Genomic DNA, 22,884 nt, shown 5'->3' with positions numbered 1-22,884 from the left:
TTCCAGTGGCTTATCATAACATTTTAGGGAAAGACAAAGTCCTCAAAGTAACTTGAAAATCTCTATATACATATTTTTCCTTTAGGCATTACAGAAATTTCTGGCATAAAGATCATATTCTCTATCTTCATTAGGTACTGGTTACTTGTGTGGTTACGTGGGATACAATTCAGCACAAAAAAATTTCAACATATTTATTTCTGTACTTTAAATTAGTATGTTTTATTAAATAAGTTATATCTTAATAAAATTGAGTAGACAAAACAAAGAAGGTTGAGGAGCCTCTCAAGCTCAAATACAGTTTATTTGGCATTCCTAATGAAAGGCAGAAATTCTTGAATAACAACGTAAGAGGTATATATCAACTTATAAACGATATTGTGGATAGTTTCTAAGAAATTATAACAGAATAAAATTAAAGTCACACAGTGACAAACTATTTAAATTTGTTGAATATCACTTTGATTTTTTTTTCAATGCTTTTATTTTCTTGGTTGCAATGATTCTAAATCTATCCTATATTCTGCTCCTTTATCCTTAATTTTAGGATTTTTAATTCATTCACAATGAACAAAGGAAGACAGCTATGGAAGATTCGGAATGATCTGCACTTATTGTCAACTCTACAAAATATAGTACCGATTGCAAACTGACCACTCAGTAATTATTAAGACTCACTTAATAATCTTGAATACTCATCACTACTCTTCTCCAATTATAACCACTCGCTATTATCAGATATGACTAAGAAGGATTGTAGCCATCTCTCAATCAACAGCAATATGAAGTTCAGACTTGGGTTTAATGAATTTTTTTTTTTTTTTTTTTTTGCTATAGTCTGTTTGGAAAGTCAACCTCATCCTTAGATGTTTCTCTGGAAGCTATCTCCCCAAATCCGAGCTGTTACTTGAGAGTAAGAGGAAATCCTGCTCCTAGCAAGTATACAGAAAGGATTCGGAGAAAATATACACTCAGTCTTCTTTACATATATTTCCAGAACAGTACATCTATAACATTGTCAGCTATGATTTTTCACTAGATTCATCCACATACTGGAAAAAAATTACCTCAGGATTTAGCTATTATTGTGATATCATTTAATTTTTACCAAAGAATTAACAAAAGAAATCTTTAAATCCTAAATGTGTATTTTTTTTAAGATTTTATTTATTTATTTGACAGACAAGAGATCACAAGTAGGCAGAGAAGCAGGCAGAGAGAGAGGGGGAGACAGGCTCCCTGCTGAGCAGAGAGCCCTATGTAGGGCTAGATGCCAGGACCCTGAGATCATGACCTGAGCTGAAGGTAGAGGCTTAACCCACTGAACCAACTGGACACCCCCTCAATGTGTTTTTCTTAGGATCAATTTCTACACACATTATATAAGCACCTAATTAAAGTTTTATTTTTCAAAAGTGAGTACATTTTGTGGTATATTCTGATATTTGTTTTACTAGAAAAAAATCCATCTTATCCATGGTGTAAACCAGAGAAATATGAGTTACTACTAAACTGACTTATGTAAAAGAGCTTAACTAATTATAACTGATTTCTCCCTTGGGTTTCCAGTGATTAATATGTCTAACTATTCATTGGGCATTTGGAAAATCACATTTGTTTTCTTTGAGAAGGAAAGAATACATAAATAAAGGAAGTTTTCCAGAGGGGGGGAAAGGGGGAAGAAAGGTGAAATTCTTAAAGCCATAAAGATGGAATAAAAATTCCATATTCTTTTTTCAAAATTGTTTTGCTATCCGAGTACAAAAAAGGAAAGGAGCCACTTTTTCTAAAGTGGTGGTATTTCAATTGTACATCAACAGAGCTCTGTAAAATTGAGAGACACACTTTGGAATTATTTTCAAAGACATTTAAGGCATGTATACCTTACATCAGAAACTGTTCTAGAAGGAGGTAGGTATATAGTAAGAAAAATAAGTCTTTGCCTTTAGGAAAGTCTATATTCTTTCCCAGAAGATTTCTATATATAGTAGCAAGTAACAGAGCTGAATGAGAACGGATATCTTCCAATTCCTGATCTCTTTCTAGGTCTGTTTTACAGATAGTCAAACCCACTGGTAGCACATGAAGGCATTTCTAAAGGGTAGGAATGCAGAGATGCCATTACATCAAGCAATGAAAGCAGTCAGTTTATCACAGCTTCTTTCCCTCTCCCTTTAATTGTTAAATATGTGGTCCTCTGTTCAGTTATTAAAGATTTCTTTATTCCAGGCTAACAAGGAAATAACATATCTTAAAATAGTCCAACATGAATAGCTGGAACAAATTTATAAACATCTTTATATTATTTGACATATCCATACCTCATAGAATACCATCTCTACGTACAGTCCATACTTAATAAATACTTGTTGAGTATGTTATACTGTGTTCACTATCTATGTATACTATGTTCACTATGTTATACTGTGGAAGGATATGGATTCTATGAAAAGGAACCTAATGTTTTAAGGAATTAACTAGTGTCCTTGCTTTAATTAGTTTTACGAAAATAGGTAAAATCATATTTTCTGAATCTTTATTTATAATATAAATAAGAACCTTATGTGGTTATCAAAGTGTACTGAGCATATGAATCGATCTGGGAAATGTTACAATGCATATTTTGTAGTCTTTTTGTTTTTGAAACTGATTCTCTATGATTTGGAGGAAGCCTAGGCATCTGCTAAATAAACATCTGAAGTGATAGTATCTCAGAGTGTCTGTAGTCAAGTTTGAAAAATTGAATTAGATGTTTCCTGAAAGTCTTTCTTAATTCTAAAATATTATGATTTAAAATACAGAAAAAAGCATTGAGAAAAAGTTGCTAATCTAAATGTAATGATTCATTGTGATTCCATTAGTGAAGTCTTTTTTTTTTTTAAGATTTTTTTTTTTTTTATTTCTTTATTTGACAGACAGAGATCACGAGTAGGCAGAGAGAGAAGGGAAGCAGGCTCCCCGCTGAGCAGAGAGCCCGATGTGGGGCTCGATCCCAGAATCCTGGGATCATGACCCAGGCCGAAGGCAGAGGCTTTAACCCACTGAGCCACCCAGGCACCCCCCATTAGTGAAATCTTACCAATTAATAAACTTTGTATTTTTTTTAAAGATTTTATTTACTTATTTGACAGATGGAGATCGCAGAGAGGCAGGCAGAGAGAGAGGAGGAAGCAGGCTCCCTGCTGAGCAGAGAGCCCGATGGGGGGCTCGATCCCAGGACTCTGGGATCATGACCTGAGCCGAAGGCAGAGGCTTTAACCCACTGAGCCACCCAGGCACCCCAATAAACTTTGTATTTTAAGAGGAGTTTTGGTTAGGAGACAAAAGGACAGAGATCCCATATACTTCCTCTTCTCACTCATGTACAACCTCCCCCAAATATCCACAGCCCAACCCACTGTCATACATTTATTACAATTTATAAACCTATAATCACATACCATTACTCAAAAGTCCATAATTTGCATTACATTTTACTCTTATACATTCTATGGATTTTGACAAATGTATAATTATGTGTATCTATTATTTTACAGAAGAGTTTCACTGCCCTGAAAGATCCTCTCTGTTCTGAATCAGTAGTTTAGATACAATTAAAGCTTCATTGCAATTCCATTAGTAAACTTCATGAATCACACTTTAAGTATATCTTAAGTCTGTCTTGTACACTGGCATTGAAAAAATTAACTCTTTAATATTTTAGCCCTAGTGTTCAAAAAGGTATACAAGAACTTGATAATTCTAATTAATCTACCTTATCTTTTATCATATAATAATACTGCTATGTAGAAGTTGAATATCAGATGGTGAAGTCAGTTCACTAGACTTAACACATCAGCTCCCTATTTCATTTTTTTTTAACTACAGAAGCTCAAATACCACCAAAAAGAACAACTATCATTTTTTTGTGCACATAAAATGTTTTTAATTCTCAGATTTTCTCAAGTGCTCTATAGACATTTTCTCTGGTTTTTGAGGAAACTGCATCCAGTTTATTCAAATTAATTGTTAAATTGAAATAGCTTAGAGTTTACTAATTGTGAAGATCACAGAGGTCCAGCAGCTTGTCCACTGCTCCTAAGCAATTTCATTGTGCCCTATCAGCTGGAAAGCTTATCTAAAAGTTAACAATTCTTAGTCACCCTCAATTCCTCTTTTACATATTAGTAAAAAAATTGTCAGGAAACAGGGATATCTGTAAGTAAAATAACATTCTCTAGTACCCTTTCACCATTTTCCCTCCCTTTCACACCTGATCTTTCCCCTATTTGATTACTCATTGTCATATTGGAAAGTAAGCTTATACTAAATTTAACCTACGGATACTATAAATACTTAGGATGTTAAAATATAGTAGTGGTGACAGCTCTGTAATCATAGTGAGCTCTTAATCTGGAAACATGGTGTGAGTATACGCACACGAATAATGAGAATCTGGGGCTCTGTTATCTTTTATAGCAGAAACACACTATTCAGAGCAGTTGGTTCTAGCCTTAGATTGACTATATTCATTCCTTAGTTCTATACTTTGATTGCTTTTTACACTTGGGTAAATGGTTTCCATTCTCTCTAATTCAGTTTTCTCATCAGTATAAGGGACATGATCACAATAGTGTATACCTCCTAAGTTCTCTGGTCATAAAATTAGTTGCATACATAAAACTCTGCTTGTCATATCATTTCATAAATTGTAGCTAATACTGTTAAATTTATCATAAGTTAAGAGAAAGCATAGTTGTTTTGCAAGTTTCAATAATTCATTATGGAATTAGAGCTCACTTTATGATTTGTAAGTTGAATAAAGGGTTCTGGATATCTTCTGAAGTACAGGTTACAATTAAATTGCTAATTATAGAGCACTGCTAAAGGTATGCTCTATGAAGTCTTATATTATCGGTTCTATTCTGGTTTTTTACTGTCAGCTACAATCCCTCTAAAAGAGTTGAAGTCAGCCTTTATTTTAAAAGTGCTTTAAACATTTCACTGAAATAATTTAATGTATTGGTATTAATGGAATTCTCATGATACAGAAGAATAAATGGCCTGGCTGTTAAGAATATTGAAAGAATTAGGGGCAGTGGATTTAAAACACCTTCTTCAACTTTCCTCAGATATTATAAATGTAACCATTAATATGCAGTTTCCTACTAAAGTTCAACATACTTGAAAGATCTTTTTTTCCCCTTTTTTTATGATTTAGAAATGGTGGTTAAAATATGTTGAAAGAATAAGCCTTGGTTTTTTTATATTATGAAAGCACTCTGAAATCATAACTGAGACAATTTTTCCAGTACCTCTAAATTACCTATTTAAGACAAGAAGAAATTGGCAGACAGAACTGTATAGAAGTGTCAGTAAATGTTAGAGTGGATTTTGGAAGTCTTTCCAGTACATAATTAGTAAGTATGTATGCATTAGGTTGCTTTGGGAGAATATAATACCTTAGAACTCTACCTCATAATAATAACCACCATTTAATGCATATATACTCTATGTGAGACTACACAGTATTATGTTTTAATCTTATGTAATATCTCAATAACCGGTGTTGAGTTGTGTTATAGAGTCAACAACAGCATCACCCCCAAACTTGCAGTATGGAGTTTTTCCATGTTTTTTGTCTGTTTGTTTGTTTTGTTATCATTGTTTTTATTTTTCTTTCTTTGTTTTTTCTTTATTCTTCTTTTGGGAAATATTCTTTATCCAATTAAGAAAGTTCTAATCTATTGAGGAAAGAATTTTATGAAATATTTTTCAATCTATTTTGATAATCAAATGATTTTTCTTCTTTAGCTTAGTAATAAGATACAACTTATTGATTACCTTTTTTAAAGATAAATCTTGGCAATGTTGTTGAATCCTATTTATATATTGGTGCCTTATGTTTGCTAATATTGTATTATGTATTGCTTAATCCAGTATTTTTTTTTTCATTTAATTCATCTGTAATTGTTCCTTATTTGTCAGTTTTATTATCAAGGTCATGATTGCCATAAAAATAAATTAAGGGTGTATTCTCATTCTAGTCTCTGAAAGAATTCAAGATTCAAATTATGTTCTCTTGAAATGCTTAGATTTTCCCTAATGAAGATGTCTGATCATGGAGTTTTCACTCCTCTTGTCCATTGGGTCTAAAGTGAAGCAGTGAAGATTCCTTATTTATTTCTCATATCAGAAATGTCACCTGTTTCTCTCTATTTATCTCATTAGATTTGCCAGAGTCTTATGAATGTATGGATTTTTTTCAAAAAAGCTAATGTTTAGCCTTGTTGGTCCTCTCTTTTGTATATTTATTTTCTATTTTACGAATTTTTGCTCTTCTTATTCTTATGTTTCTACTTGCTTTTTATTTATTTTAGTATACTTTACCTAACTTCTTAGAATGTATACTTAACTTTCCTTCTTTGCCCTTAAGTTTTTACTGCCTTTTCTTCAATCACTGGATTACACTATTTAATAATGGTTGATTTCTCCCACTATGATGACAAATTGTTAATTTGTCTACTCTTGTAATTCTACTCATTTTTGTTTTGTATACTTTGAAGCCATATATTTGGGCACATATATATTTAGATTTGTTGTACTTTCCTGGTAAATTAAACATTTTTTTTTTTTTTGGTGAAATAGCCCTCATTACACCTGAAATATTTCTTAAGCCTTCTATATAAAAGGGAAAAACAATCCAAAAGTGATATTCATAGACACAACTGGGTCACACCATCCCTAAAGTTCTTTCTTTATTTTATACCCAATGTTACTGACAGTGGTAGCTTTCAACAACTAGTTATATTTATTGTTGTTCCTTCTCATCTGTGCCATGGAGCAGGAAATTTTCTGTGTTCTCTAACAAAACTATTACAAAATAGAAAACATGCATGAGTAAATATCATAGAAACTCATGATTTTATTTACTTCTGTGATTAGAACTTATATAAACTACTAAAAGTCTGAAAAATTAGTGTAGTAAGTAACTTGTCTCTTGGCCTAAATCCTATTTTGTACTATACTGTCTTTGTAATTATTAAAAAAAAATTCAGTCTTCACAGATAAAAAACATTTTGTTAGCTGGAATGGATTTTACCTTAGCTCATCAGAAAAACAAAACAAAACAAAACAAAAACTGACAGCCCTAAAATTCTCCTTAGATCTCATGAAATGTGTATCTATGTGTATCTATAATTGTTGTTATTAAATTATCTAGCCTCAATATTTTAACCTGATAAAAAAGGTTATTTTTAGATTGCTACTAGAACTCATATCTTAAAGGATTCCAGCCAGGGGTAGTTCCCCTAAATGGAATGTTAATGTGTATAATTTTCATTGGAAAAAGTAACTTAAAAAGATGAAATGAGAAGACATTGCCACAAAATTTGTGAGGCTTCATGGGATGGAGACTATCTCTAGCTTCTCCCACAACTCAATTCTTCTATGCATTAGAGCAACTCTATTTCTTTGGCTCAACTCTGTCAACATTTTTTTAAGATATGAAATGAAGAGTTAGTAGGAATCATACTGAATTTCTATGACTTGGCATTTAGCAATCATGACTGTGCTTGCTTCACTGATTTTAAGTAATTTAAATGTATATAAATCAAAATGTACAGCTGACATGAATCTAAAAATTTGTTAGGAAATCTGCTGAGGGCTTCTTACTGAATTTAAAGAATTCATGGAAAACGGGAAAAGTACTGCAACCAAAAAACAGACAATAACCTATGCAGTTTGAATCAATCTTGTCACTGATTTTTATACTAGTTTCTTTAAACTTATCTGAAATGTGAAATAGCAAATCTGGATGATTCTTAGTTTGTTAGTTATAGTTGTTATAATTATAGACATAGTAGTGCTTATTGAAAAATAAACGGAAAAATGAATTCACAAAAGTGTGAAAAATACAATTTTAGTCTCAATCTCAGTAATATTTTGTGTGTGTGTGTGTGTGTAATTTTACCACATCTAAAATGAATCCTTCGTCACTTTATCCAATTTATTAAATTTGTTATTAAAATTCTTAAAATCTTTCAGGGTGAGTGCTGGGAAGATAGTGGAGTAATGTCCAACATTTACAACTAGATATCACGCATGCATCCACATCAATAAACCAGACAGCAATCCAAAGCCATGTCTGAGAGGCTTGCAAGGGCAGAAAGAGTGGTGGAAAACTGTCCATGGGAAGGAGGGACCTGATGTTACAGAGAGAGAAAACCACCCAGGGGCCCACACAGAAAAAATAGCAACCTCATAATGCCTGGCCTTGCAAAACAGATGGGCTGAATTCTGTGAATTTGTATAACCAGTGAGATTTAGAGCCTGGAGCTTTAAAAATCAGCTGACTCAGCAGTGGGCTAGATGGGAGGGCAAGTGGTAATATGTCTTTAAAGGCACAGTGGCCTGAGGAGAGGCAACATACAGGTGACAACTCAAGGTTTGAAAGTTCAAATATTTGAAAGTTCAAAAAGTTATGAAGACTACTACTTAAAGCAATCTATATGTTTAATGCAATCCCTATCAAAATACCACCAGCATTTTTCACAGAACTAGAACAACCCTAAAATTTATAAGAAGCCACAAAAGACTCTGAATAGCCAAAGCAATTTTGAAAAAGAAAATCAAAGCTGGAGGCCTCACAATTCCAGACTTTGAGTTATATTACAAAGCTGTGATAGTCAAAACAGTATGGCACTGACACAAAAATAGACTCATAGGTCAATAGAACAGAACAGAAACTCCAGAAATAAACCTACAATTATATGGTCAAGTAATCTTTCACAAAGCAGGAAAGAATATTCAATGGAAAATAGATAATCTCTTCAACAAATGGTCTGAGGAAAACTGAACAGCAACATGCAAAAGAATGAAACTGTTCTACTTTCTTATGCCATGCACAAAAATAAACTTAAAATAGATTAAAAACCTAACCTGAAACCATTAAAATCCTAGAAAAGAAAACAAGTAGTAATTTCTCTGACATCAGCCACAGTAACATTTTTCTAGACGTGTCTCCTGAGACAAGGGAAATAAAAGCAAAAATAAACTAATGGTATTACATCAAAATAAAAAGCTTCTGCACAACAAAGGAAAAAAAAAAAAAAACTAAAGGCAACCTACTGAATGGGAAGATATTTGCAGCTGACATATCATACAGAAGGCTAGTATCCAAAATATATAAGAACTATACAAGTCAATACCCCCAAATCAAATAATCCAATTACAGATGGGTTGGGGGGTACCTGGGTTGTTCAGTCTGTTAAGTGTCTGGTTCTTGGTTTCAGCTCAGGTTATGACCTCAAGGTCATGAGAGCTAGCCCCAAGTTGGGCTCCACGCTTAGCTCAGAGTCTGCTTGGGATTCTCTCTCCTCCTGCTTGTGTTTCTCTTCCCCCACTACCAGGAGAGAAAATAAATAACTAAAATCTTAAAAAAAAAAAAAAATGAGTGGAAGACATGAACCAACATATCTCAAGAAGACATATAGATGACTAATAGACACATAAAAAGATGCTCAGCATCACTCATTATCAGGGAAATGCACATCAAAACTGCAATGAGATATCACCTTCACCTGTCAAAATAGCTAAAAGTAAAAAATGCAAGAAACAAGTATTGGCAAGGATGTGAAGAAAAAGAACACTTGTGCAATATTGATGGGAATGCTAACGGGTGCAACCACTGTGGAAGACAATATAGAGGATCTTCCAAAAAAAAAAAAAAAAATAGAACTACCCTGTGATCCATCAATCAGAGTACTGAATATTTATCCAAAAAATACAAAAATTCTAATTACAAGGGATATGTGCACTCCTATGTTTATAGCAGCATTATTTATATTAGCCCAGTTATGGAAGCAGCCCCCATGTCTTTCAATAGATGAATGGATAAAGAGGTGGTATATATATATATACACAATACAATATTATTCAGCCATAATAAGGATGAAATCTTGCCATTTGCAACAACATTGATGAAACTAGATGCTAAGTGAAATAAGTCAGTAAGAGAGACAAATAGTATATGATTTCACTCATCAGCGGAATATAATAAACAATCAAAAATAAGTAAAGGAAAAAAAAGAAAGAAACCAAGAAAGGGACTTGTAGCTACTGAGAACAAACTGATGATGATCAGAGGGGAAGTGGGGAAGAATGAGTAAAATGGGCAATGGCGACAAGGGAGTGCAGTTGTGCAGGTGAGCACTGGTGATGTATGGAATTTTTGAATCAGTATATTTTACACCTGGAACTAATACAGCATTTTATGTTAACTATACTAGAATTTAAAATTAACAACAATAACAATAACAATAATAATAATAATAAAGGTGTTTCTGTTACTTTCATCACAATAATTAATGTGGAAATATTTAATTGTTTGTGTGTGAATATGTGTATAAATGCATTCACAAGTTTGTCAGTATTCGTGAACATCTCCTTTGGATATTGTCATACTTGTTTTCCTTCAACTAATTAGAACGTAGTACCATCTTTTTCTATTCTAAAAATTACAACATGTGAGATAAAATTACTAGCACAAATCTTACAGTCTTCTTAAAAAGATTTTATTCATTAATTTATTTGAGAGAGAGAGAGAGAAAGCGTGTGCCTGTGCAAGAGTAGGGGGTAGGGCAGAGGGAGACAGTGAAGGAGACTCCTCCCTGAATAGGGAAGCCTGATTCAGGGCTCAGCCCCAGGACCATGGAATCATGACATGAGCCAAAGGCAGCTGCCTAACGGAGTGAGACACCCAGGTGCCCCTCTTATGAACATTCTTAAGAATTGTGTTTCAGTGTGATTTCCAGAAAGTTTGTACTAAGTTTCACTGCCACTGACAACATCTAAAAGTGATTAAACCATTGTCCTTTTACAGAATTGAATTCAATTATTATTTGTAATCCCATTATATGCAAAATACATTTGTAGATCAAATGTTAATTTTCTGTCCTTTACCAGTGCTGTGTTAGACGCTTTGTTGTAGGAGAAAGCATTGTTTTTTGGCAGCAAGAGCATAAGATTTGATAGTTTTGATGTATCTATTTTTGGAGAGAGAGGTCAATATAAAAAAAATAGATATTATTTAACTCCTTTTCTTGAATCAAAATGAGAAGCAATTGAAGGGATTTAAATACAAAATTACAATATCGGAAGTGACTTTAAAAAATGTGTTTTTTTCTTTTTGTTTTGTTTTGTTTTAATGGAAAAACAGATTGAAAGAAGCCTTTGTGGTTTCATGGACACAAAGTAAGAAGATGTTTGACATAAAAAATGGAAATATTTGGAGGTATGTTTGGTGAGGGTGGGGATGTCTTATGAATTCAGGGTGTCTTGTGAATCCAAGGATGACTGTATTTTCTCGATGTTATCATAAGATGCATACAGATAAGTAGGAGGACAGGTTTTGTGAGTGATAGCATAATAGAATTTATTTGATTGTATTTGGGGAAAAAAAACAACTTTCAAATTTGCTTGTTTATATTCCTGCATAATTTGAAGCATAAAGGACACATTTCAGCAGGAGATATAAAAATGAGGGCCATTTGTGTAATAACTGAACTCATGGATACAAATACATTTATTTAGTGAAGGTTTGGTGATGAGTAGAAAGTGGTTCCCAGACCACAAGGAAAATGATAAATAATGATGCCATATTATGTAGTTTATTGCCAGTTTTGCATCTTTTCTTATGAACATGTTTCAGGGCCTTTGTTCATTTTTCTATTGAACACATAATGATTTACCTAACAATTTTTATGTGGCTTAAATATTTTACCAATTATATTTAGATCAATATTTGTTTTTAACTTGCTCTTTAATTTTACTTTAAAGTGCATATTTTGGGGCATCTGGGTGGCTCAGTTGGTTAAGTATCTGCCTTTAGCATGGATCATGGTCTCAGGGTCTCAGGGTCTCAGAGTTCCACATCAGGCTCTGCTCAGCAGGGAGCTTGCTTCTCCCTCTTAAAGATTTTAAAGATTTAAATTTATTTCTTAAAATTAAGATTAAAGATTTTATTTATTTATTTGATTTAAAGATTTTATTTATTTATTTGACAGATAGAGATCGCAAGTAGGCAGAGAGGCAGGCAGAGAGAGGAGGAAGCAGGCTCCCTGCTGAGCAGAGAGCCCGATGTGGGGCTCGATCCCAGGACCCTGGGATCATGACCTGAGCCGAAGGCAGAGGCTTTACCCCACTGAGCCACCCAGGTGCCCCTCTTTCTCTCTCTTAAATAAATGAATAAAATCTTAAAAAAAAATAAAGTGTGTATTTTCTTTAAAGTGCCCAAGTATTAAAATTTTTTGAAGGCATATCTTTTGTCTTTTATTATTTTAACAATTATTATTTATTAACAGATTATTTTATTTGCCTTACATTGTTTTACCAACACCTAGAAAAATTTACTTATTAATGTTTACATAAACACTCTCTTTCCATCCTAAATTTCCCATTATTTGATTTGTAAAATGCATGATGTAAAATAGGAATCTTAATTATTTGATATTAATTATCAAATGTCTACCCAATTCTCTCAGTTCAATATGTTGAGTAATCTACTTCCTAGCCACAGAGTTTTATTTTTACATTTTATTCATATAAAGCTTTTATAAATATTAAAATTTGTTTCAAATGATCTGTTTTGTATCACTGATTCTGTTTGTTTTTCCACTTACCACTTTTAGGGGATAAATGTTCTTTGAACTGTGGATATATCATATGTATGTATATAATTTTTCTCAATGTTACTTTTAGTAAAGTCTGTTAATGGAATAAATAGCTCTACAAATGGAAAAATTTGAAGCATCTTAATCAATTGACTGTATTTATAGCCTTTAATATACTACTTGTAATTTTAAAAAGAAAAAATAAATAGGCAATATTTAAATTAGATAAAGATACAGCAGAAAATATGATTTATTAAATCTTCAAAATTATCATAAAAATTTAAATACACTAAAAACTAAACAAAGGAGCTTTCATTTATCCAAAATTTTTTGAGGATGTGCATGTTCATGAATAAATTTGCTGTTACTGTGTAATTTCTGATAAACAGAATTGTTTGTTTGCTTATATAGTGAGTTCTTGAAATCACTCATGACATCAAATTAGATTTATACTTAAGAAAATTTTTGAAAGAAATTCCTTCTAGTTAGTGTCTTTTAAAATTGACTTTCCAGTCAGAAGACATGAATAGACATTTTTCTAAAAAAGTCATACAGATGGCTGACACATGAAAACACACTCAACATCACTCATCATCAGGGAAATTCAATCTTTTACCCAAAGAACACAAAAATACTGATTCAAAGGGACACATGAAGCCTCGTGTTTATAGCAGCATTATCCATAGATCCAGATGAATGAGTGAAGAAGATGTGGCATATATATACAATGGGATATTACTCAGCCATAAAAAAGAATGAAATCTTGCCATTTTGCAATGTCATGAATAGAGCTAGAGTGTGTTATGCTAAATGAAGTCAGTCAGTCAGAGAAACACAAATACTGTATGATTTCACTCACATTTGGAATTTAAGAAACAAAACAGATGGACATAGTGGGGAAAATAGAGAAGGCAAACCAAAAAAACTGATTCTTAACCAGAGAGAAAAAAACATGGCTGCTGGAGGGGAGGTGGTGGGGGATGGGTTAAATGGGGTGATGGGTATTAAGGAGGTCATTTGTGATGAGAACAGGGTGATGTATGGAAGGGCTGAATCACTATATTGTACACCTGAAACTGATATTACACTGTATGTTGACTAACTAGAATTTAAATAAAACTTGAAACAACAGCAAAAGTACAAAAAGACAAGCAAACAAACAAAAAGTCACTGGGAATTCTTCCCTGACTGGAAATAGGTGACAAAAATACACCTTTGCTTAGGCATAGCTGCCTTTGTCTTATGTTAAATCATCCAATTAAAACAATGGAAATTTTTGTCTAATAAAGAGTCCCCAGTGGATTAAAAAAATGTGATTTTCCTTCACAGTCATGAAATTAATATTTATTAACAAACTATTCAGTTTATTTTAATATTTTCAGATGATTTAATTCTTTTAACTTTATATAAAGCAGTTTACTAACCAAAACAAAAGAGAGTTTTATCAGTTAAGTGAAAGAAACTTTTGTGTTTATCTTTTAATTTATCAAAGAAATTAGTTGGCTTTTTTTTTTGTGGACAAGTGTGGTGCTCATATAAGGACAGATTTTCCCCTTCTTTAGTTCCTAGAGTATAACATGAAATATTTTGTTCAAACTTCATGGTTAGATTTTACATCCCTTTTTGTACTAATTTTAAGCAAAAAGTGATTAATGCTAAGGGAATTAAGTTAACAAAACAACTAACAATGAACAATTTATTATAGTCTTTAATCTCACTCAAACTATACTCTTTACTTCAGAATCTAATTACTTTTCCAAACCAGTGATATATTTTAAGATAAGCTTTGATTTTGTTTTATTGTGTCATGATATTTCTAACTGTTCTGCCTTCAAAACATTCAAGAAAAAGGGAATTTCCAGTGTATAATAATTCTTTTTCAAGTCTATAATCAAGTCTGTAATCTTATAAATCACTCTCCCACATTCTATTTTAGAGAAACATTGTCATAAAGGCATAATTTTCCTCTAACTTCAGTCTTGAAGAGTGAGAATTTTTGGTAACTGAATAATGGCCAAGAATGTCTTTCCTGAAGTTAGTAATGTGATTTTCATTAACAAAAAATTTCAATGACAATTTCCCTATGCCCTCACAGTTCTCTGTGAGTTGAATCAAAACTTGAGAATATATAATTGCTGAATAAAACACTCATCTTAAGGGAACAAGTCCAGAATTTGACAGAAAATCAATGTGATCACTTTATTAAGGTGTCTTGGTGGTAATGATATTCAAACAGAAACAGCAGGAGTTTTTACTCCAACCTCTGTAATCATTTGTAGAGTGCTAGGAATAATATAAACATTCATACTCTAACTTGAGTCTCCTAAGTTAGATTCTGTGACAATGAATCCCAATTGTCTACAATTCTTTAAACCTCTGTTGGAGGATGATTCCAACACAGAACTGTCATTAGTGCAAGAAAATGAGTAGCACAATACAGCTAAGAATGCATTTTTTTACTATCATTTTATAAATCTCATTGAAAATTACCTGTGATTTTATTAGAAAGTCTTAGAAGAAATAGTTATATAAGGGAGTGTGAAAAAATTGGTGTGATGGAAACAGACCTAGCCTGAGAGTCAGAGGATTAAGAGTCTTTCATTCCTATTCATTGTCTAAGTTCTGCTTTGATTCTGTCTCCCAATTCGTAAACACAAGAGCATACTAGAAAATATAGCAGAAAATTGTTTGCCTTCTCATATCTGCTTTTCCCCTTGCTTTCCCCAGTGGTTTTAGCCATTTCTGACAATCTGCATAGTTCTGGGAGAGTTGACCCTGCTATCAACTCAAGGGGCATGGTATGGTATCCTTTACAAGTCAATCACTATATTCAATCTCTCCTAGCCACACAAATCAGCATGAGGCCCAAGCCAGACACTTTAGAGTCACTATGCAATATAATAGTTTGCTTCAAAGTTTAGGGGAAAAGACATTCTCAATTTGCTGGAGAATATAATGTATGTATTAGGGCCTAGAATTGTGTCAGGCATGTTTGCTGCTATAAAAAACCAAAATTCAACTGAGTAAATTTTAGAGATCTAAGGGGCTTTACTCAATGATTCATGAATTGGGCAGCATTTAATCTAGCAGACAGAAAGGAGCTCTGGGGAGCTGTGCAAAATGAAGGGCCTTCATAGGCAGAAAGAAGTGGGAACAAGAAAGCTGTCTAGGCAAAAGTTGGGTTGATTGTTGCAGTTACTTTCCTTTAGGGGATGGTATAGTTCAGGCAGATTACCTAACTAGTGCTGACCAGGCAATTTCTGACCAACTGGATCAAGAGTTCATTTCTGGGAGAGCCAAAACTACAACTCTTAAGTCTCAGTTTGGTGACTGGAAGCCTGTTATCTTGCTTTTAACGTTACCAAGAGAGAAGTTGCCCTGAGAAGAAAACCAAAGCACGAAGAAGGGTGAGGCCAAAAGTATCAGAGAAAAACAGTCCTACTGATACAGCAGACCTCTCTGAAAAACTATACGTGAAACCCACCCTCCTTCTGTACCAATGGCTGACTTTTATTTTTTTAAGGCAGTTATATTTGTCTCCCTGCCAGTTATAATTCTTACAACTGAATTAATTTTGATATAGCAATCCTCAAGACCTCTTCCAGATTTAATATTTTCAATCTTATACTTTAAATTTAAAATCTAAAATTTAAAATAATCAGTACTACATGATTTCATTTTGATCCCGATTAACCTGGAATTCTGCCAAATGCATTAAAGTTAAGCAATATGACATATCTTAAAGATTCATAGATCAAAGAGACACATCTCTCACAGATGTGTGATCATCGGATCTTCAGGTAACATGTTGGAAGAAATTCTAAAAATAATAAAGAAATATTTAAATATTCATTAAACATAATGAGGGTTAAGAGATTTCCAAAATTGCCAGGCTTTCACACATAGTGTTTCACATCTCTCCAAAATTGTGCATATTTGAAGAACACATGTAGACATGTTCACTCCTGATGGGCCCTGCTCACCAGCACTGCGGACTGAACTATCAACTCTGAGTTTTAGCTGGAAATATTTGAGCACTTCTAGTCCAACACTTTGAGACTCTATGCCATTCTTCCTGCAGCTAATATACCTCTGACTTTGTCTAAAACTGTCCTATGTTTTCTGTGGGATATAAGTCCAACTCCCAGTGTCCATCAGGGTAGTCCTAAGTTAATGATGGCCTGACACAGGGATAGAAAGTTGAGCCTCTTTGCCTCCAGGTCTGACCAACTCTCTGGGGCAATTTGTACTCCTGAGTTCCCATTGCATCATGTCGAGGCTAGTTTCCAATTATGACTATGCTCTTTCTTAAGTATTTTCCCTGCCTTGCCACATCCTTCTCCCCAGAGAGATTTCCCTCAATGAATCATGTAAATAGGAAATCTGTATCTCAATTCAGCTTGTAGGTAACCTTGCTTCCTGTTTTTCTCCTGGCACAGGTCTCTACCTTAGCAATTTGGCATCTTCTCTAATTCTCCAAAAACTATAACTGCTACCTGCACAGCATTTTCTCTTTAGAGGCCTAGAGTTCAGATCCTGGTGATTTTTTACCTATTACCATGCTTTCTCATGAGTATCTCTGAATCTTCTGGCTCCTGAAATCAAATTTATCAGTTGATATTTGGTCTATATCATGAAGCTGGAAGATGGGGGAATGTACTAAGAGAGACCTAGTCCAGAGGAGACAATTTTTTAAAAAACATTTCAATGTCAGTCTGTTCTCTTGGAAGATCTCAATGCCTCTAATATTGGAATGATTGTAGATGTAAAGATAAAGCAATAGAAATTTAAGCATAGAGATTGTTATGTCTCTATCTAAATTCATTTATTTTCCATCTATATATCACCTGTTGGGGTGCCTGGGTGGCTCAGTGGGTTAAAGCCTCTGCCTTCGGCTCAGGTCATGATTCCCAGGGTCCTGGGATCGAGCCCCGCATCGGGCTCTCTGCTCCGCAGGGAGCCTGCTTCTCCCTCTCTCTCTGCCTGCCTCTCTGCTCACTTGTGATCTCTGTCTGTCAAATAAATAAATAAAATCTTAAAAAAAATAGTAATAATATATATCACCTGTTGAGAGAGATGTGTTCCTTCAACTTGGCTTCATATGGACTATATGCTGGAATCATACTAAATGTTTGTCTCCTTGCTAAGACCTTTTTTCAGTTTGCAAAGCCTCTTCTTATAGTTGGACTTAGAAAGCACCGAGAGCAATTACCTCTGTGGGATTCTTCATTTTTTTGTGTTCTCATTGTGTTTGTGTTGCTTTCTCAACGGGACATAAGGATACAGACCCACCACATGCCATTATGCTGTGTAGCTGTACTTGCACTTTCTTCTGGTCTTGCTTCATTTAAACCCAGGATGTGAAACATTTATAGGAAGCCAATGTAGGTCAGTATAAGCAATAGCTATCCAGTCAAGTTTTTCCAAATTGAAATAATTTGTGTGGGGAAGTAGGTAGGAAAATATGCCAACATTTGAGTGAAGTACAAGAAAGGGGGTTCAGGCATTGGAAGCAGCACTGGAATAGATGACCTTAATGCCCCTTCCAGTGCTGAGACTCTATTATTCCCTAAAATGATAGAGAGTAAAATGGTGAAGATTCCAAGTGGCAAAGCATTGTTATTTTTATTTTAAGTTAAATAAAATCTGAACATTTTCATCCTTTATGTTCCTGGCAAATAGGAGAGATTTGGTGACATTTAAGTTTGACCCAAATTTCTTAGATCTTTTTATATTTCCTTATCATGTTTAAGATTTTTTTTTCTTCTATTTCAGGAGGAACCCAGAATGTTTCTGATTACTTTCCACTTAAGAAATGGTGTGCTAGTTGGTGTCTTGAAAGTTCTAACAGAGTGTCTCACTAATCCTGTTGAGGTTTTGCTTTGTTTTGTTTTGTTTTGTTTTTGAGACAAGAGTTCACTTTTCATCAGTTCTCCTTGTTGTTGCCTACATAAAACTTTGCTCTCTGGGAAAAAAAAAAAAAAATCTAAAATCTATACAGTTAGATCACTCCTTTTTTGTTAAACCATGGTTAATGTAACCATTATTTTCTTTTTTAAAATTAACAAAAATGAAATACAGATATATTAAATGACTTTGTGAAAGATCACAATAAAATAATAATAACTTAAAAAATCCAATTTATTGCTTCCAGTTACCCATCAAGCCTTTTTCTAGGATTAAAATGGAAAAGCTAAAATTCATGTAGATTTTAAATGAGGCAAAAGACTAATAAAGTATATTTTGTGTATATAAAAAGGGTTAATTTTTTCACATGGTGACATTTCTAAAGTTTAATTTCTATTTCTCACCTACACTGACACAGTATTTTGTTCTATAAATAAATATATATAGCACCCAAGAATAAACAACTCTCAAGATATATTAAATTAAGTAACTTTTAAAATATAAAATCCTACAATTATAACATTTCTTACAACCAATATATTATAGTGATAGGACTAACATTAAAATTTTTAAATTATTCGATCATTTAGAAAATTATTTTACTTGTTCTATAATAAGTCTGTGATATGGATATTTTTCTTTTTGCCTTTTACAGATCAGAAATTAAAAACTCAGAATAGTTAAGAGACTGGCATAAAATTACAAGAAATCACACTCAGCTCCAAGTTTTCCCATTTGGCTATTCATTCATTTATTCGAAAATCATATATATTGAACACCAATACAGTGTCAGGCTGTGGACCAAGTGAGGCTACAAGAATAACACTATATCTCTTATCCTACTGACATATACCTGGAAGTCATAGAACTTGGAAAATGGTACTTTTGTCTTCCAACAGAAAGTTTCTAGATAAGTCATAAAGAAAAGATTTGCAAAAATGAAATAATGAGAGAGCTAAGCCATCCCTTTTTCTCATGGTTAAGGTCTCTGCCTGATCTAGGACTACATGATCATTCACATGACCTATAAAGAGACTCCTACTCTGTATTTCTTCTTTTCTACCCCTATGGAGTTTAATCTTGACTCACAACTCAGTTACGTTATTCTTAGAAATATTAGTTCTATCATAACACTCCTCTATCCTTGACATCATTCATTATATGAATTCATTAACATAAAATCTTTTAAACTCATCACACTAATCTCCATCAGTTTCCAATACTTTCCTCAAAGAAATGAAATTTGACTTATTATAATATATATTTTGACTTGAATAGTAGAAACTGATCACTAATACTCTCTTTTCTAAACCTTAGCCAAGATAAAAGTATATTTTAGATTAAGAAGTTGTTTCAAATAAAGGCCATCAAATGTGTCCAGTTAAGTATTTGTAATATAACTTTTTGTAATATAACTTTGCTGTCAACAAAGGATACTGGATTTCTCTCCATATTTTTTGAGACAGGTTATAATTTGTGAATTATATTGATTTTATTTACTTACATGTATTAATATTTCTATTCACATGTATCCATAAAAATTGGCAGTGTATTAATACAAACTTTAAATTATGATATACAAAACAAAATAAAAGTAAGTTGCCAGTATTTTGGATAAAGCTAGATTGATGATAATAGATCTTTCTTTTTCAAGCACATAATTAGCTAAGCAGGAAACTCTCTTGCTTTTGTGAATTTTGTACTAATTTGTTTGTTGAGAAGAAATGTCTTCCTCTTTATATTATCATCTCTGAAAGGAGAGGGACTTTGTTATAAAAAGTGTAATTGAGGGGCACCTGAGTGCCACAGTCAGTTCAGCATCCGACTCTTAGTTTCAGCTCAGGTCTGATCTCAAGGTTGTTAGATCCAGCCCTGCCTTGGGCTCCCTTGATTAGTACAGAGTACGCTTGAGTTTCTCTCTCCCTCTTCCTCTGCTCCTCCCCACTGTATTCTCTCTCCCTTTCTTTCTCTATCTCACTAAAATAGATAAATAAATCTTTTTAAAAATGTAATTGAATTTATGCCATGAGAGGTTTGTAAAGTTAACATAAGAGATGGTTGAGGTTCCCTGTACAGAAGATTCTGAAGAAGACCTGAATATTCCCAATAAGGATACAACTGCCTCCCAAACAAAACAATGGGGTCACTGCAGCCTTGGGAAACATACATGGATTGCGTCTGGTGGCCTAGGTGGTTATTTCATCCAAGCTGAGCCTGGAACTTTGCCTAAACCTGATTGTTTGCTTAGCTGTCTGCCTTTCTCCATTTTATCTTCTTCACCCTTTACTAGCCATCCCTTGGAGCAATTCCTTAATAAATCACTTGACCTTAAAGCCCATTTCAGAGTCTGTTTCCAGAAAACCGACCTAGAAAAAGTACCAGCAGAACTTGACTCTGAGAAGACAGATACACAAGGAAAGAAGGAGAACAGGTTTGAAGGTGACACTGTGTGGCTTTTGAATGTATTTGTAACCAGTAACTAGTAACTGTGTCCTTTTTCAGGTAAAAAACTCTATCTGCATTTATTTTTAATTTCTATGAACATAATGACGGGGTTGATTGCATTTGTATTTATTTTTATTTTTATTTTTGTCTCTGTGTTTTATTTCTCCTATTTGTTTCAAATTTGTATCCAGTTTGTATCCTTAGCTATACTTGCTCAATGAAAATGGATATTTTTTTCTTATGTATGGAGCAGCAGGTGGAGGATCTTGGGCCTTGATTGTGCCCCTTGAACACATTCCTCAAAATTATATGTTGTTACAAAACTTAAGAAAATAGTAAAAGTGTTAGAGGTAATAATTTATAAAAAAGATCATGATGATTTGTGATTAGTGATGATTAGTGATAAGGATACCCTCTCATCCATCAGAAAATTGTACTACCCTACCTTCTACTCCTGGACCTGTTGCCCTGGACTTGATTCTCAGATATTAGAATATACCAAAGTCCCTAGGAAAAGTCATGTGAAAACTGAGGCCAATAGCTAAGGAGAGCAGAATTTATGGCTTTTAATCTTGGTCCATGCTTCTATTTTCAGCCTCTAAATGTTGCTAAAACCAGACACGTTCCCAAAGAGATTATATTCTAATATTGTAATTCATCTGGACTGTAATTTCTAGGAAATTACACTTTGTGTTGAATGACATACAAAAAAAGTTGAATTGATTTTCTATTATACATTAATTTTCAATTAGTTGATTCATTTTGTGTGTGTGTGTGTGTGTGTGTGAGCTGCATATATAAATGAATAATGGATAAGGGTAAGTGATAGGAAGAAGGGAAGACAGAGACTTCATGGATAAAAGCTTAAGTCCTGTGATTTATGTTCTGGTATTAAATCCTAGCTCTGCCAACCCTTTGTCAAGTTACACTAACAAAATGTCTTAATTCTTTGAAGATTTATTTCCTTCTCATCAAATGGGATCTTTTCTTTCATTTCTTAATTTAGATATGAGTTTCTATCTGATGTCTCATCATTAGAATGAAGGATTAGCATTCCCTGCAGTGCATATTTGCTGGTTGATAACTTCTCCATTTTTGTTTATCTAAGAACATAATTTCCTTTAATTTCTGAAGGATATTTTTATTGGTTATAGAATTATGGCTTGAGAAACCTTATTTTTCCCATTTCCACACTTGAATATTGTTAATCTATTGTCTCCTAGCCTTTATTTTTCTGATGAGAAGTCAACTATTTATACTGTATTTATTTGTACTATTAATTCTATGCTTGTAATGTGTTTTTCTTGCTATATCCAAAATACTCTATTTACCTTCAGTTTTCAGCATTTCCTCCATGCCTTGGTTTTATTTTTTTTTGTTTAATCCTGCTCGTATTTGTATTTTCAAGAAATTCTTGGATTTATAAGGTGTTTGTGCTTGTTTGTTTGTTTGTTTGCTTTGTTTTGCCAAAGTTAGTAATGTTAGGTCATTATATTTTCTGCACCATTTTTCATCTTCTCCCAATCTGGAATAAAAATCACTTGTATTTTAGAACACTTGATGTTTCTTCCCAGTTTACTTTTTAAATTTTCTATTTTTCATGTAGGAAAATTTCTATTTCTATATCTCTAATTTCACTGATGTTTCCTTCTGCCCTCTCCAACATGTTGTTAAACTAATACCAGATTTCAAACTTTCAGTTATTATAATTTTCTGTGCTAGAATTTCTGATTTCTTTTTTTCCATTTTCATCTCTGTTTAGTTTTCTATATCTTTATTCATTAAAAACATTATTTTCTTTTATGCTTTTACATCATATATTATAGTTGGTTTAAGGTCCTTCTCTACTAATAATAACACCTGAGTCATCTTGGTGTCAATT

Source organism: Martes martes, assembly GCF_963455335.1.
Source record: "Martes martes genome assembly, chromosome: 14".
NCBI lineage: Eukaryota > Metazoa > Chordata > Mammalia > Carnivora > Mustelidae > Martes > Martes martes.
The sequence above is the reverse complement of the archived record's forward strand: the minus strand, read 5'-3'. Positions refer to the sequence as shown.